This window comes from Myotis myotis, unplaced genomic scaffold (genome assembly GCF_014108235.1).
Source record: "Myotis myotis isolate mMyoMyo1 unplaced genomic scaffold, mMyoMyo1.p scaffold_m19_p_16, whole genome shotgun sequence".
Taxonomy (NCBI): Eukaryota; Metazoa; Chordata; class Mammalia; order Chiroptera; family Vespertilionidae; genus Myotis; species Myotis myotis.
Genome location: NW_023416320.1, coordinates 5,251,143 through 5,269,177, shown reverse-complemented (window position 1 = coordinate 5,269,177; position 18,035 = coordinate 5,251,143). Strand labels below are relative to the sequence as shown.

Genomic DNA, 18,035 nt, shown 5'->3' with positions numbered 1-18,035 from the left:
ATGAAATGTTTTATAATGTGGTCATTTGAATAAGGCCAGACACATAGTTGGCCCTCACCAACAATCTTCTTCCTTGAAGGAATAATAGAATGAAGGAAAGATTCAAAGATACTTTGTTCCCTGGATATTTGTGTAGAACTGCAACCAAATAGCACATGCACAGCCTGTAACCACCAGGATCGTGAGTATAAATTGCAGTTTACCTCCACGAGACCTCATGCATCAAGCTCTGGGTGTGTTTTGTGCCATTCCCCACTTCCACCCCCTTTTTGAAGAATGATGAATCAGACTCATCATGGTATTCGATTAATTCCACACAGCTGACTCCTGAGGGAGTTTGTACCCAGTGTCCTCTAACTGATGATCAATCATGCTCATGTGGTTGGAACCCAAGGCAGCAGGCAGCAGGCCCGTGACATGCTCTAGGTTGTTGAACAGAGAGTGTCCCCATCCAAGCAGGAAAGGTTCCAGTGACCTTTGATGGCATTTGAGAGAAGTCATTTGCTCTGGTGTTTCTGAGGCCATATTGATCTCTGCCTAGGATTCAATTTTAGACAAACAGGAGACATAATTTATGTAAACTGGGCAGGTAATTAAACTCTCCTCCCTGGCAGAAAGGTCACAGCAGAATATTTAAACTTTCATTCCTAAGTGGAATCAGTTAGCTAAAAAAAGAAAAGGAATCTCATTGGGAGTGTCATGTAGCCAACCACTACCTTATGAATTTTATGACCCAGATTATCTTCCTAAGAATAGGTTGGAGTTCCTTTCACAGAAGTTGCTATAAAAAGGTGAGAATACTCATTTAGCACTACGTTTGCATATTCAAAATGACTGAGGGGTGGAAACTTGGTGTTAGAATGTGAGGAAACCTTTCAATGACTTTTTCAGAGAGATTTCTAAACAATATTGGATTTAAATAAAAAATGGCAAGTACTGCATAAAGAATTTCCTCCCCCCTGCCCCCCCCAACCATTTGAGTCATTCACCCATATAATGTCCCATTATACTTAAATAATTATATTCATTTTCTACATACAAGAACAATATCCTGTATAATCATGAAATAACCATCTGAATCAAAAGCTAACATTGGTACATTACTATTGTCTAATCCTCAGACCCCATTTAAGTTTCTCCAAGTGTCAAGGTGCTAGCAAAAAGGCGCAGTTTAGTGTTGTTCTTGGATTTCACATCTATTTAGTTTCTTTTAGTCTGGGACAATTTCTCTTATTTTATTTGGGGGGTGGCTTTCAAGACCTGGATATGTTTGAAAGATCACAGGCCAGTTATTTTGTAGAGTGTCCCTTGCTTTGGGTTTATTTGGTGTTTGTACATTATCAGATTCAATCTGTGCACCCTGGGCTGGGATTATCATTGAAGCGATGCTGTCTGTCTTGTCGTTTCCTGTCAGGTCGTCCATGGTTTCCACTGCTCCCAGTACCAGTGATGTTAACTTCAATCACTTGATTAAGTGGACTCTGCCAGGCTCCTCCACTGTAAAATGATTCCTCTTTCCATTGTGGTTACTGTGTCTTGAAGGGAAGTATTATGTATGAAACCATGTAAATATCCATGACTCATCAACCTTTCAATTTATGCATGATGTATTTACATCAGTGTAGACATTTAAAGTTCTTCTTTTATTCAATAGGTTATCATCCATTGCTTTATTATTTTCTGATGCACTGTGGAACCCCTTTTGAGCTGGCCTATGTGTCACCATCCATCTTTGAGGACTTCTTTATATTCAGAAAAGATGTTCTAGGCCAGTGATGGCGAACCTATGACATGCGTGTCAGAGGTGACACGCGAACTCATTCTTTTGGTTGATTTTTCTTTGTTAAATGACATTTAAATATATAAAATAAATATCAAAAATATACATCTTTGTTTTACTATGGTTGCAAATATCAAAAAATTTCTATATGTGACACGGCACCAGAGTTAAGTTAGGGTTTTTCAAAATGCTGACACGCCGAGCTCAAAAGGTTCGCCGTCACTGTTCTAGGCTCATCTTGTGCTTCCTCTGTCCCACCCTGGAATCAGTCATTTTTCTCCATAGAAACTTTGATCATTCCTTTTACTGGAAAACAGTGTTGAGCAGCCAAGGTGTGAGCGCTGTGTGTGTGACGGTTGCTTTTGGAATGACGCTGCTCTTAGTCCCTTTTTGTGTTCAGAGCTAAGGAATATATCACATACATTAGATATACATGTGCACCCATTTACTTCCTACTCATTTCTGTATGGATTTTGTTGTATATTAAAAGCCATGATGTTACATCGATACCTCCAATTCCAATTCAACATTACAGAGTTCATTCTAATTTTCTTCCTTTGGATGGATGGAGATACACACACACACACACACACACACACACATATAGACTAGTATATATATATGTGTGTGTGTGTGTGTGTATACACACATATATAGACTAGTGTGTGTGTGTATATATATATATATATATATATATAGAGAGAGAGAGAGAGAGAGAGAGAGAGAGAGAGAGAGAGACATTGATATGAGAGCGAAACATCAATGAGCTGCCTTCTGATTGCGCCCACAACCCTGGCATGTGCCCCAACTTGAATCAAACTGGCAACCCTTTGGTGCAGAGATGATGCCCAACTGGCCGAGCCACACTAACCAGGGCTCCTTTTATTGTGACCTATTTTTTAAAAATAATTTTTTATTGATTTCAGAGAGGAAGTGAGAGGGCGCGCGAGAGAAACATCAATGAAGAAAGAGAATCACTGACTGGCTGCCCCCTGTAGGGCCCCCAGTGGGGATCAAGCCCGCAACCTGGCCATGTGCCCTAACCAGGACTTGAACTGTGACCTCCTGGTTCATAGGTCAATGCTCAACCACTGAGCCACACAGATTGACCTCTTTTTTTAAATAGTGAGAATACTGACTCCATTATCCGTAATGCATTTACTTATGTGATCATGCCCGCTGTATGCAGCCAGTCTCCTGTCACAACTGCCACCCCTCACATTTTCAAAGATCACCTGACCACCCTGCTCGGGCTCTCATGCCCTCCACGGTGCCACTGTCAGTCATGGACACCCCCCCACCCTGCCCAGGCTCTGACACATCTCTCTGCCAACCCCGCTGCCCCTCTCCCGGCGGCCTGTCTTCCTTACCTCGCGTGGGCTCCAGTCCCCATGGTTGGGCCACGGCTGCTGCTATGCCCCTGCAGGGACACCTTCACCCTGTGCTGGCAGCAATACCTTGCATTGGGCCACACTCTCCATGTAGAGACCTTCCCCACCCTCTCAGGCTCTGGCACTGTGCTGGGGCGTCCTCTGCACCAACACATCCTCATCCTTCTCGGGTTCTGACAGCCCATACCTGTCGCCAGGACTGCTGGCCCCTATGTGCATGCTCCCTGCAGCCTGCTTGGGCCCCAGGAACCCGACAGGCTAACACTCTCTTGCAAATGCCCTCCAGAACCCACTCAGGCTCTGACGGCCCAGGGCAGGCTGCCACTCTGCTGGGTGCCCTCCAACATCTGCCTGGGCTCCCACCCTGTGTGCGGGGCAGCCCTGCCAGGCAGACCCTCCTTCCTTCACTCAGCTTCCAAATCCTGTGCGGGGCCACCTCCCGCTGCCCCTTCACCCCCAGACACCTGCCTTCCTCAGCCTTACCTTTGCATTGAATTATTTGGAATGGAATGGGGAGAGACGCTGTTTGATAATTATTTTTAGAAAAACAATTTTGAAACTTTTAATTTAAAAATGAATCTGATCTCTTTTTTCCGTTGGTGGTGACCCGCCTGACAGGATTTGGAAGCTGAGTGGTGTAAGGAGGGTCTGCCTGGCATTGTCGGAACTCGATCCTCAAGAAGCTAGGATACTCTGGCCTGCCTTTCTAGTTTTCAAAATAATTTTAACCTCTTTGTTATTTCATGATTTAGTAAAAACATCTGGTTTCCATCATCTTCTTAGGTAGGTGTGATCTCCTGACATTATGATATTAACATCTGTAAAAGCAGTGTTCCCAGCAGAAAACAGATGGCACATGGAAATCAAGGTAATTAAAGTGGAGTCTAATACAGGAGAAAACCCACCAGGGATCATGCGGAACATGGGAGGCAGTGACCACAGAGCGACTTCCCCAGTCCTGTCTCATGTTTGGGTACCTGCTCACAGTCCTGTGGTTCTGTCACTCACCCAAGTCCCAACACGGTGGGCTGTGCTGGTCCCCTTCTCAGCAAGAAGCATCTCATCCATGCGCAGTCTTCCCAAGCGACTTTCTGCAACCCGAAGCTTTCTTCTCTGTATACAGTGTGGCTTCCCTCAAGTCCCACTCTGTGCTGTGCTCCACAGTCACTCCTCCAAGTTCCAGTTCCTTCTACCTTAAAAACAAATAAGAGATAGAAAGAAAGAAAAATAAGCAGCTGTGGACGTTCTAAGAAATGCATTCCTCCCTCTGGCATCAGTGCGGTTGCCAGGGTTATCATCTCCCTGGGACTGAAGCAAGCTCCACTGTTTTGAAACTCAGAGCCTGACAGTGATGGTTTCCTTCTGAGCATCGTTAGGTAGAGAATGGCTACAGGACAATCAAGAACAACCAGAGGTTATTAGGAACCAGCACGTTTGCTTAACATTTATATAGATTCTCTCACTGCACGCACAGCTGTGAGATAGGTATTAGCATCTCTATGTCATAGGTGAGGAAACTGGGGCTTTAATAAGCTGAACAATTTGCCTGCAGACACACAGCTTGTCGGGGGCAGATCCGGGACTCAAAGCGAGCTTTACCTACTCAAACTACCTCCCCCCCAACTATCTCATGGGGTTGCTCCATCTCCCTCAAATATATGATAAGCTCTAATTTACTCACACAATATATGCTCTCAGAGTTCTTGAGAAGGATCTGAAAATCATACCTTGTTTTGAAAACTAGGGCCATTTATATTTGGCATCTTAAGGAATGTAAGCTATTTAAAATGTGGAATATTATAAGTTACATATCTAGAAGGAACATTAAGGTAGCGCAAACCTGGTTATTTCCCAGGCATCCCCCAAGTTCCCTTCTCCATGGCCCCATCTTTCTCTGTTCATGTGTCTATCACAGCACTTAGCTGATATTCTTGATTCAAATATCATGTCTGTTTCTTTAAGGTGAGCTCATGTGTGCTAGAGCAGCGAGGTCGTGCCTTATAGCTCTCCATGGCTCACCATAGCACAGCATGGTGCCAAGAGCTCTCTAGTTGCTCAAGCAATGTTTACTGAGCAGACGTGTGAATATGCATATATGAAAGTCCATGATACACCAGTTGCTAATTATGTGTGTTAATCACATCAAATCATTTCTTTAGATTTCACGTCAAGTGTAATTCACATTGAATTGACATTGAGGTCATGCGGGAGAGAACAGCCAGCCTTCTCTGTTTTAGTTGAAGATAGTTTCTCTGTAGGTCCATAGTGGCACAGCAGAGTCACCAGTAAAAAGAGAAACCTCAGCGGCTTGGTTGACTGGAAGTTAGTCAGAATGGATTTGCCATTTGGAGAGTCAACAGCAGCGAATTCATCTTGGTATTAGTCAACTGAGTGGCCCTGTGGTTGCTGCTTCCAATAACCATTCCCTGTTTACTCACCACCCTACTGACCCCTTTTCCTGCTCACTTAACTTTCTTACCAGAAAATACGCTTCAGATATTTTGTCGTGACGTAACTTTGGATGTCCAGACTTACATCTACATAGATTCATAATATTCTGTTCTGTAAGGTTTGTATCAGTGGGCATAATTTCATTCCAAACATTACTATTATTAAATTGGCTTAAATTTGTCTAATTTATTTTTATTTCCTTTATCTTAAATATGTTTGTAACATTTTTTTTTTTTGGTCTGAAGTTCTAGTCATAGAGACTGTAATGATAATCACATGTATGTTAGAAGATTCTATATTTTACAAAGAGCTATCCTATTTATTAGCTGTTGGGGGTAGACACAGTTGTATACAAATCCATGTGCATTAAGAGATTGGAATGAGTTCATCACCAAGGTCCCTTGATCTGTTTAAGGATGGGTACTTACAGTAGACTTTTCTGATAGTGATTATGAGACCTCTTGAACATTCTCAGCACTCTAAGTGATGTGAAAAATGTATCCCCGATGAAAGCCATTCCTGAAAATAATTTCTTTCTGTAGTGTTATAGTGTATACCCCACGGGGCCAGTCATCCGAGGAAGGTGGAGGCTACAGGGCACTGTTGACCTGGCAGGCTGGGGACTGGGAGTTCTGGGCAGGTGTCATGGCCGCATGCTTCTTATCCTTGGAGCTCAAGACTGAGCCCAAGGGGCTGCTATTAAGTATATTCAAAGGAAATGCCAAACAAGTTATACCTCAAACCCTTCCTTTTGGATGGCCAAGTCAATTTGAGTTACTTGAAGAATGACAGCTAAGACAGAATCAGTAGAGACTTAGGTGAGAGGAATTTGGAAGTGAGCAGAGTCTGGGAGCAATTGCAATGTGAGAATGCAAATGAGCATGCGGCATCTTACCTAGTCCTGTAGCCACTGCTTTGGTCTCTCCGGGAATATGTAAAGCCATTGTTCTCAACCTGACTTCACATTGGAAACATGTGGGTTGCTTTTGCAAATATACAGATGCCTAGGTTTCAGTTCAATTGGTTTAGGGCTGGCCTGGGCATGGGTATTTTTTAAAGTTCCTCAGATGACTTGATCAGATGAGAACCACTAATCACAGAGAAATAACGTTTAACCTGCAGCACTTATCAATTCTGTCTGTTGTTTCATAAACACATATATTCTATGGCTTCTTGTGGAAGATGGGTAATGAATAAAGTCAATATAATGATGCACCATGAGGTAGGTACAGGCAGGGAAGAACTCTTGCTTTGGTCCATTTAGTATTATTGATTTCTGGTGTGATGAGTTCTTAGGATATGAACTCCTTAGAGATGGGAACTGTTTCAGGCAGGATCTGGGTAGCGAACAGATGGTGCTCTCAAATTGTGTACTTGCAGGGAAATTTAAATACATATTTACAAATGTGTTAGTGGGTGTGCAGAAACCCCAGGGGATAATTACCACCATGGGAGCCTTCAGCACTTCTGTCCTGAAATGGGAAAAGGGAAGGCGCAGTTACTGGGAGCCAGTCAGGAGAGGGCTGCAACTCTCAGCTGAAGGAAGCACTTAGCCCTCACCCATCCCTAAGAGATGGAGCCAGGGGACTAAGTCCTCTGACCACATTCCCTCTCTCCAATGTCCGGCTGATGCTCTTGATTGGTCAAACCCAACCAGAACCCAGAAGGCAAGAAAACCCATTGATACCGTTCATGTAGGTCTGCCTTGTAGGGCACAGACCAGGGAGCACGTGGGGAAGAAGGGAGAGTGAATCTGGAAGAGTCAGTAGAAGAGACCCACACAGTGACCAAGAGTTCTTCCTCTATGTGATCCCTCCCCTCCAATACCTACAGTATCTGGTGTATATAATACAATATTCTCAACAAGAACTGTGTGAGTTATTGTAATTAATGACACATTCGGTTACAAGAAGAGAAGAAATATTTATTGGCTGCCTTCCATGTGTCAGGTGTCCTGGTTGGTTTTGTTGAATCTCACAAGAACTTGGTGAGATGATTTATTATTATTATCCCTGGACAGTTGATAAAACAGCATGTCTGAGAGGTTAACTTAAGGCAAGGATCCATGAGAAGCCAATGGTGGAGCCAGGAACTCCTGACCAAGCCTGGCTGTCTTTGAATCCAAGCTCTTTCCCTAACACCATGCAGCCCTCTTACTCCAAAGAGAAGTACAGGTCATCACTACAGGAAATCCTGAGCCACCTCTCTTTGGTGAGATCAATACAAAGTCTGATTCAATTCATTGTATTAGGTTCCAGGAAAATAGAAGTTCAGGGCTTGTTCCTGCCCTTATAGAGTTAGTAATTACACACACACACACACACACACACACACACACACACACACACACACAGCAGGGGTCAATGTTATTGCACAAAATTCAAAATAAAAGCTGTAATTCATAATTAAATCATTTATTCATTCATTCACCAGTGCTTGTTTTAGACCTGGAAAATATAGCTGTACTAATAAATAATCCAAAGTCCTTGAATTACATAAAACTTACATTTTTGTGGGAGCAAGGAAGAAAAATAATGGACAGTGGTCAGTATTATGCAGAGAAGTAAAACAGGTGATGTGATGGAGTTATGGATAGTTGAATTAACTGGGGTGGTCAAGATGGGCTCTTCTGAGGGTTTTATAATGTAAGCTGAAATCTGCATGGTCTGAAGGAACCAGCTGCAAAATATCAAGGGCATGCAGATTTCCAACAAAGGGAACATCCAGTGTATGTCTCAAAGGCCAGAATCCTAGGAAATGAAAGAAGGCTGCAGAAGCTGGAGAATGGTGAGCTCAGAGAACACTTACGTGATATGAAATCAGAAAGTGTGCAGGGGCTAGACCATAGAGGATTTTGGAACCTATCCATGGATGATGCAAAAATCACTGAAGGCTTGGAGTGGGGGAGTGGGGAAATCTGATGCAAAGTTTAAAAGCTTTACTCTAGCAGCTGTCTAGACGACAGATCAAAGGAGGGAGTGGGATTAGAAAGATCTGTTCGAGGACTCTTGCAGGGAAAAAGGGGGAGAAGCTATAGGGTGGACTAAAGTGATGGTAGTGGAGGTATGATTTGGAGGAAGATCCGGTGAAGGGAACTTACTGATTTATCAGATACAGGAGATAACAGGACACAGTAATTGATGAGAAAGTCATCGAGCTGGGAAAGATTAGGGAAGGCACAGATTGGAAGAAATGTTAGGAAGGGCAGTTGAAAATGCCAGGTTTCTCCCTCCCCACTATTTTTCCACCAATGCAAATTCTTTGATTCTCCCTTCGACTAGTTTCACAGAGGGCATTCAGTGGAGGGTACAGATGGCTCTGCTTTCTAGCTCATTCTATCCCAAAGAAAGTGGACGTCTGGGACCTGCCTTTTTAAGGCTCAGATAGGCTGCTTCCCATGTAGGCTACCATTTTGCTGTGTCCTAGGAGATATCAAGCATTAGCTTTGAGTCACAGGGTTTTTGTTTCAAATTCTGGTCCTGCCATTTATTTAGATGTATGATATCATGTAAGTATCTTCTCTGAGCCTCTATTTCCTCCTCAGTAATATGAAGATGTCAGTCAATCTATAATGGATATTTATTGAAATGGCTGTCTTGTGTCCATTCTTTCCCCATTTTCATTCCTATGACAACAATATCACAATTTTGTTTTTATGGTCACCCTACCATTGGTTCTTGTGCTTTGGATGAGTTTGTCTCTATCCCTCCCCTCCAGGGTGCAACAGGTTAAACCAATCAGTACAAACCACCAGTGCATTTCATCCTTCAGGCTTTGATGATTGGCTTAGAGCTGGTCACATGATCTAAGTCAGGCCAATCAGATCCCAGAAAATTTAACTCTTTTCTGAACTGATGGAAGAAATAGATATTCTCTTAGACTGGGTACAATATTTGTGAGTTTGAGCTAATGAGAATCACCACAGGGACCCTGAGAATAGGGTCCATCTAAAAGAAGCAGATTGAAAAAAAGATTCTGGGGTATCATTTGAGCCCTTGGTTGAACCATGTCTGAGGTCCTGGATTCTAGCCTGAACTTGCATTTGAATTAATAAATTTTCTTTCTTAATCTAGCCAGTTGGGTTTTCTGTCGATTGTAAGTATGAGGGTTTAAATTGATAAAATTATCTTAAAGGGTTGTAGCAAAGATAAAATTAATGATGATGAAAAGCACTAATCCAGAGGAGACTCTCAATAAATAGAAGCAATTGTAGTGATGTCATCTTCAGCTTAACTTTAAATGCTACACTCTTTCCATGATAGCTATTGGAGTGGTCTCAAAAAATGAAAGCTATAAAGGGATCTAAGCAGAGCCAGGTGCTGCAGGTTTGTGTGTATTTTCAAAAGTTCAAAACATTGAGCCAAAATGCCAGTTACTCTGACGTGGACTGAATATTCATGATCAGAACTATATAAGCAGAACATGCACACACACACACACACACACACACACACACACACACACACACTTAGAACACTCTGTAAACATTCTTCTTCATATCCAACAAAGATGTAAGTTTTCCTAGGGTGAAGAAGAAAACAACAAAATGTGGAATATCCTATCAGGTTAATTCAGTGGAGTGTCCAATGCAGATTATGTTAATTCCAAGACTAATTTTAATATCTGTAATGTAATCTAATACTTGATAAGATTATGAAACCTTCTGACAGCTTATTAGCCGGTGCCATTAAAACCAAATGTCAACTTTATCAACTGCTGTCAGTGAAATTAGCAATGAGACAGTCTCCAAGGGAGGGAGGTTCAATTTGTGTTGGATAATGGTGTGAATAATCACTTGGATTTAGATAGCACCTTTTCTCTGAAGGGTTTAAAGAGCTTACATCCATCTATTCTCACAATACCCCAGACAGAAGGAAGGGACCAGGTTTATTGCCCCTGGGTGGTTTGTGGTTACTTTACAGCTTTGAGTTGGTGAAGCCAGAACTGACAATAAGGTTTCCATCCCCTTATGTATTTTGCTTGCAGTGAGGACATCTGAATCAGACTAAGTGGTCAGAAAAATCTTCCTAGCTAAGGTGATAAGGTGACAGTGGAACGTTGTAGAAGCGGATACAAGCAGAAAGGGCATCCACGAACAGGGCACCGCGTGTAGGAGGCCATGCAGACATGAGCTAGCACAGGGAGACTTGGGAATTTCTAACTGACCCATATGAAGAGAAAGTGCATTGTCTCTCTTCCCACATAGATATATAATGGTTCTGGTAAGGAAGTGATCATCATTCCCTTTTTGAAGCTGTTCTGTTCATCTTCCAGAAAACATTTCTTTTCTGGGTGTCCACATGCTTTGTGTAATAGTCCCAAGGAAGGACTTAGGGACTAGCCTTGCTAATTGCACCCTTGATCCAAAATCAGTTCACCTATACCAGTGGTCGGCAAACTGTGGCTCGCGAGACACATGCGGCTCTTTGGCCCCTTGAGTGTGGCTCTTCCACAAAATACCACGTGTGGGCGCGCATGTATAGTGTGATCGAAACTTCGTGGCCCATGTGCAGAAGTCGGTATTTTGTGGAAGAGCCACACTCAAGGGGCCAAAGAGCCGCATGTGGCTCGTGAGCCACAGTTTGCCGACCACTGACCTATACTTTTCCCCACTTTCTAAAACCCAAATCCTCCACCTTTTTTTTTCATTTCTGTCGACATGATTCATTCTCAATTTAAAAAATCTCTTCTCATAAACACCAGATCAGAAGACTAATTCACTGGAAGAGGTTGAGATGGCCCCCAGAAATTTTTATTTATGTTGAATGCAATTTTTGAAGGTGTGAATGTGCCGCTGTTTCACAGCATAGTAACCCCGGTAGGTGTAAGCACAGTACATTTGTCTATCTTGAGCCATCAGAAAGGAATGGAGAATGGAAGTGGGATTGTATGGCCTTGCTGCACAGCACAGATAGGAAATATGATGAAGGGCTAGGACAGGCTTAAATTTGTGGCATCTTTTTATTTCTTTTTTTTTTTAATATATTTTATTGACTTTTTAAAGAGAGGAAGGGAGAGAGATAGAGAGTTAGAAACATCGATGAGAGAGAAACATCGATCAGCCGCCTCCTGCACACCTCCTACTGGGGATGTGCCCGCAACCCACGTACATGCCCTTGACCGGAATCGAACCCGGGACCTTTCAGTCCACAGGCCGACGCTCTATCCACTGAGCCAAACCGGTTTCGGCAAATTTGTGGCATCTTTAATTAAACTTTATCTTGTTCAATGGTAGTGTTTGGATATAGGTTTCTTTTGAGCTGGGGACTTTATTCCAAGAAAATGCACACATTCACATAACCATAAAACATTGTCTATGATTCTAGGGGAATTAGTTTTTGAAGTTCATGCATGGATTCTTATAAGTTAAGAACTTTTGATCTAGTCTACGCTGGCACCTGGGCTGGGATTTGCTTAAGACATCTATGTTGAAATCTATAAAAGTACTTTCCCAAGACCCCAAGACTTGTGAATATTAAATCCTGAGAACATAGGACTGTTACATGACAATTCAAGCAGAAATGCAATCCGCAGACCTTTTCACTTGAATAATGCTTTGGAAGAAGTTTCTGATAAAGCGCCTCTTTTGACATCCCCTGGGATGAACTTTTGACAAGTGCTGCTCAGGATGATGCTATTGGCAGATGAGTTGTGGAAGGAGTTAGGAATATTAATAATGGCTTGGTGTCACGGAGAAGTGTCTGGCGGGGAGACTGATGACTAAGGACTATTTAATAATTTTGTCTGTTACTTACAAGATGCCACAGTAGGGATGCAGAGGGAATATAAAGATTATATAATTCAAAATGACTTTAACAAATTAGTTGCTGAGAGCAACTAATGAGGTGAATTAGAAAATTGAAAGTTATCATTTAGGATGATAACATTAATTCCATTAATGGAAATACATTGAATAGATCGCTATCTTCCCCATTGGCTAAACCACTTCTGAGGATACTGTTGGCAGTTCTGCCTAAAAGGCATCAATGAATTGAAGCCAGTGCAGATGTGAGCATCCAGTATGAGGGTGGTCAGTGCTTAGGGTTGAGTTGGTCCGAAAATCATGAAGATTGGCTAAAAGTCAATCATGAGATGAAGGACTTTTTCCAAGACTCAAGAAGACTTGAGATATAAGTCTGCTCTCAAATACTTGCAGAGAGTCTGTATTCTGGGCGGCTCCTCAAAGTGAGCCTCCAGCTTGTGAATGGAAGTAATAAAGAAACACTTCTAATTTTTCTCAGGGAATAAAAGTCTCCACTAGGTTCCTCAGTATGTACTAGCTAATGACCTGTTTGAGTGTCTGGTGGGCTCCCGTCGTCATTTGCAATGGTTACAGGGTAGCCATTGGCCAGGTTTCCTAGAGAAATAATGTTATCATTCTGTGGGTGATTAGGTTGAGAATTGCTAAGGCCTTTAGGTCCTTACAACTCTAATACTTTGAATCTGTGATTTTGTCTAAATCTTAAAATGTCAGTCAAGCAAAAGGACTTGTATTTAATGGTTAAATGATAAGTAAAATGATGACTCATAATGATTCACACATTTTAGAAATCAGTGTCCTGTGATGGTGGTATAGAACATATAAGCTCTATGTAGAACTAGGTATTTCATAAATATTTCTAATAAAACATATATTATTTGCTGAATGTCTGTATACGCCAGGTGTTCACATGGCACGTATGAGGTAGATGTGACATTATTTCTGATGTATAGAATTTAAGTACAGATGTTAACTATGCATAACAAGTGATGGCATGGCTAACAATCAGAACCAAATCTTTACCAAGCTACCATACTGATGCCTCTGAATTTTTCTGGGACTTGGATTCCTGGGGCTAGAAGATGTTGGGGTTGGCATACCTAGTCTTTAGTAGGAGTCTCTATTTTTGCCCATTTATTGTGGATCATTTTCACTGCTCGAATTCTTTAAACGTTAATGGGGCCTACACAAATGCCTGAACTTGACAAACATTTGAAAAGCAAACATCAATGAGAAACATATAAAACCCTTTAGTGGGCCCTCAGGAGTTTTCCTAAGTGAATCAGAGGAAGCTGAGAATGGACCGTTTAGTTGACCATTAGCACACACTTTGAAAAGAGTCACAGATGTGATGCTTTATAAAGTGGATTGGCATTCGTTAAAGGTCACTCTCCACTGAGTGTTTGCACTTATGTCTAAGACACAAGATGGCCACTCTACCTCGTTCCTCCAATTTGTCTGTTCCATGATCAATATCAGAGTCTAGACTAGGACGGCTACAGAATCTTCCGCTGCTTAATTTCCCATAAGATTAACTGGACTTCCTGAAGCGTCCGAGGTGGCATCAGGAGGAAATGCATCGGGGTGACCAATGTCCTGATGCCACATTAAGATGCACAATTAGCAGAGCTGAGTGCTTCCTGTTATTTTTACTATTCTACTGGAATCCCCCAGAAAAAATGTTTGTATCTTACTTACCAAATAAAGAAAATGCTATGAGAGTGAGTCGCAGAGCCCTGCATTTGAAGGAAAGTCAGAGGGATCCGGCCTTTCACACTCCGTCTAGCAATGACCTGAAAGTGCCAGACTCCTGCAGCCTTTGTTTCTCTGGTGGACCTTCTTTTAAGGCTCTGCTCAGTCTCAGCCTTGGGCACCAAACTTATCTTTGAGACTCAAAAGAACCCCAGGGAAGTCCCTTTAGAGACAGAGCACCAAGTTCTGAATCCTGCTAGTCCTACCCTGCCCGGTGTCTTCAGTCCCCGTGACTGGCCTCTGCCAGGCTTGATATCGTGTCTCATTTATACCGAGGCTTTTAGGTACTTAGCTCTCTTCTTTGCTCTATGTCTGAATCCTGTGTCTTTGAAGACTAGGTCCTTGGGGCTCCAGGGATGCTGACGCCCTGCTGCTGTGTATCTCTGAGCTGCATCACTGTCCCATATTTCACTTAGATTTTTCATCACCCGAGTAGCTAATTCCAAGTGTTACATTATCTTTATTGAAAGATCTAAGTGATGCCGGTTTCTTGGCTAGACACTGCTAGGTACATACCCAAAGCACTTTACATAAATTACCCTGTTCAGTTCTCGACCTGATCAGTGGGTGAGATCGCTGGGTAGGAACTATCATAATTACTACCCGTCTTCCAGTTGAGAAAATTCCATTGAGAGAATGTAAGTGACTCATTCGACGTTAAATAACTAATATGTGGTGGCATCCAGGTTTGAATCCTAGCAATTTGACCCCAGGAAACACACTGCCTGACCTTTAAGTTGTATTGTCTCATTTGAATAAGTGGCTGGAGTTTCATTTTTCCTATGCTTTGACCTATAGTTTGCTTTTCTGAAGTCTGCACCTCTTACTTTTTTTCCAGCTTCTAAAAATAACCTTGATTATAAGATTTGCCATTTCTGGGTCTGGCACCTAATAGATTTTCCCTCCTCCCACCCCCATAGTCTGCCCTCAGCATGGCATCCGTTTTTTCAAGGCTGAGATGATAAAACTCCCTGAGTCTTGTCCAAGGCCACACAACTGGAAGACAGAAAAGGCCATTTTCAAATCCAGGCTAATTTGAGTTTCAGCTCCAGAGTCATCATTTTCAAACAGTATTGCGCAGAGTAACTTCTTTGCCTTTATAAGCAGGAAATGGAGATACACCACTGGCTGCTAAGGAGAGTAGTTAACATACACAGTTCCTTGCACATAAGTGGGACTTGACTGTTAGCTGTTATTAATAATAATACACCAGATTTACCAGTTTGTTCAACTGCTTATTTGACATTTTCATTTGGTCACATATTTTAAACTTATTATTCTCTTTCTCCTCTCTTATCTGTTCTTTATTCAATGTTTCTGTTTCAGTAAATAGCATCACCATCCACTCAATTATCCAGAGTGACTCAATCCTCTTCCTAAATTTCCATCCACAGTCGGTCATGAAGCTCATATGTGTCCATATAGGGTGACTGATTCATCCTGTTTGTCAAGAACTACCCCAGTTTTGACACTGAAAGTTCCCTATTTGGAGGAACGGGGAAGGTTGATCATTCCACATCTACCTCTAAACAATTCTCAAATAATTTTCCTTCTCCTGATTCCTAATCTATCATTTTACAGTGGCTTCCCAGGGCACCCCAAAGTTGGAGGGAGCCCTAAAGGGAAACATGACATTTCACCAGATAGTGGCTGGCTAGAGGGTGTTTTGCAGGAGGCTGGTCTAGGGTTTTCTATATAAGGTTAAGGCAGGATATAGTTGGTCCAAAGGTCTTTGGGCTTGAAATCATTGGAACTGGGACCCAAGGTTTAACTTCATTGACTATGGGGTCTCAGCTGCTTAATATTCCCGAGCCCATTCCCACATCTGTGAAAAAGAGTTGTACCTGTCTTCTTTCACAGGTTCATGGAAAATCAGGTGAGATGAAATATTTTTCATAAAAAGTGGACTCTTGGCTAGAGGAAGTTGAATACATGTGGAAGTACTATGTAAACCCTCAAATACAATATAAAATATAGTGTGGCATTACCATTACAATAATTATTAGGGGAAATTGAAATGACACCGGAGAAGAAGGGGAGACCATGGTGACTCCCTTTCGGGTATTCACCTGAGTGTACCTCCCTTGATTTGTATTCCTAGAAGGAAGAATGCGGAGGCCTACATACTAAGACATATTGACGCCAGCCCACATTTGCATATTATGGATTGCCACTAGCATGGACTGAGGGAAAATCTTTATGGGGAAAAATGGTGCTGTTGCAGCAGGCTGTGCTATGGCAGCTTTTAGTCTCCCGTTCCTGAGTATTTCAGCCTTTTGCGGGGAGGGAGGGAGGAAATATTTCAAGCGAACTGCCTAAAATTGCCACATCGAAACAACAAAATGCAATGTGTGGATCTTGTTTAGTCCTGATGCACATAAACCAACTGTATGAAGCCATCTTCTAGATAATTAGAACAATTTGAGTGTGGCCCGTGTATAACATGAAGTGACTGCTGTGGGTTTTACTAGGTGCATCGCTGTCATGGTGTTAGGGAAACCATACAAACAAAGCATGACCTTACCATCCAGAAATTCATACCAAAGCATTTACACATGAGATGATGCAGCATCTGGGATTTGCTTTAAACCAATCCAGCAGGCAAAGAAACAAACAAACAAAACCAGGAAGGGCAGTGATGGGCGAGAGGTGATACTGGCAAAATGATGAGTGTTGTTGAAGCCGCATGCTATGCGGGAGATGATTCGAGTATTCTTTATATGTTAGAACATTTCTATAAGAACAGAACTCCAGCGATGTTTATGTAAGTGGGTGAAGTCATCCTGGGGATGTGAGGCGCTTCTAGAAAGGCTCTGTGTACTTTTGGAAACATCCTAAGCGGCTCATGCCAAGAAGGGAATTGTTGTGCCTCAAACTGGAGTCCCTTCCTTCTGTGAGTGTGACTGAGATGAATGCCAAGTGTGTGATCCCAGCAGAAGTGATGTATTAGAAAAATACGGTCAGTTCTAATTCATGGAAGGGGAAGTGGGAGAAAGTGATGAGAAGCAGACAGCTGGCCCTCAATCATTAAAATTAATTTGATAGTCAAGCCTTTCTCTGATCACCCCCCTCTCTCTAATGCTAGCACCTTTTCCCCCATGACTCTTGAATGCTCTGACATCCTGTATGCCTATTTATTTAAATATGTGTAAGTATATTCATATGCATGCTTAACTCACAAATATCCCTTGTCAGGGGCATGCAGACAAATGGTTTACCCAAAGCTGTGGGAACATGTAAAGGTTCTGGAAATGGCATACGGAGCTGAAAGGATATTAGTGATAATTAATGATAAAAACTGATGCATTTATTGATTCATTTATTCATTCAACCAAATTTGAGTGCCTATATGTATTTATGTGTTAGGCACTGGAACTCAAATGATGAATCACTCATGAAATTTGCAGGATAATGATCCTGGGACTTTACATCTTGTTATAAATGAAGAAATGGAGGACCGAAGAAAGAAAACCATGACTGTGCGTGTGTGTGCTGTGTGTGTGTGTCTGAAATCACACATTGGGGAAAATACTGATATTCACAACAAACACAAAACAAACAAAAAAGCCTAGTCATGATCCACACATGCATCCAATCTTATAGCCAAACTAAGCTATTTTTCTATTCTCTAAATAGGTCACCTAATTTGACGCCTCCACATCTACTTTCCTCCCTGAGTTGGCTTCCCTTCTCCCTACTCAAAAAGGCCAGATTGCTCAGTTTGTTAGAGCGTTGTCCTGATTCACCAAGTTTGTGGTTTCAATTCCTGTTCAGGGCACATGAAAGAATCAATCAATGCATGCATAAATAAGTAAAACAGCAAATCAAAGTCTCTCTCTCTCTCTTCAGTCAAGCAATAAATAAAATCATACAATTTTTAAAGAGCCAACTCCTTTTTATT

General features: G+C 42.1%; 1 long non-coding RNA gene across 1 annotated transcript in view; it reads right to left on the bottom strand.

The window, feature by feature from the left end:
* LOC118670596 overlaps nucleotides 1–18,035 on the bottom strand; it is a 471,897-nt gene that overhangs the window by 20,719 nt on the left and 433,143 nt on the right. Inside the window, exon 5 of the long non-coding RNA XR_004972399.1 lies at nucleotides 4,180–4,364. This is a non-coding gene — a long non-coding RNA (uncharacterized LOC118670596). The remainder of the gene's footprint in view (nucleotides 1–4,179; nucleotides 4,365–18,035) is intronic.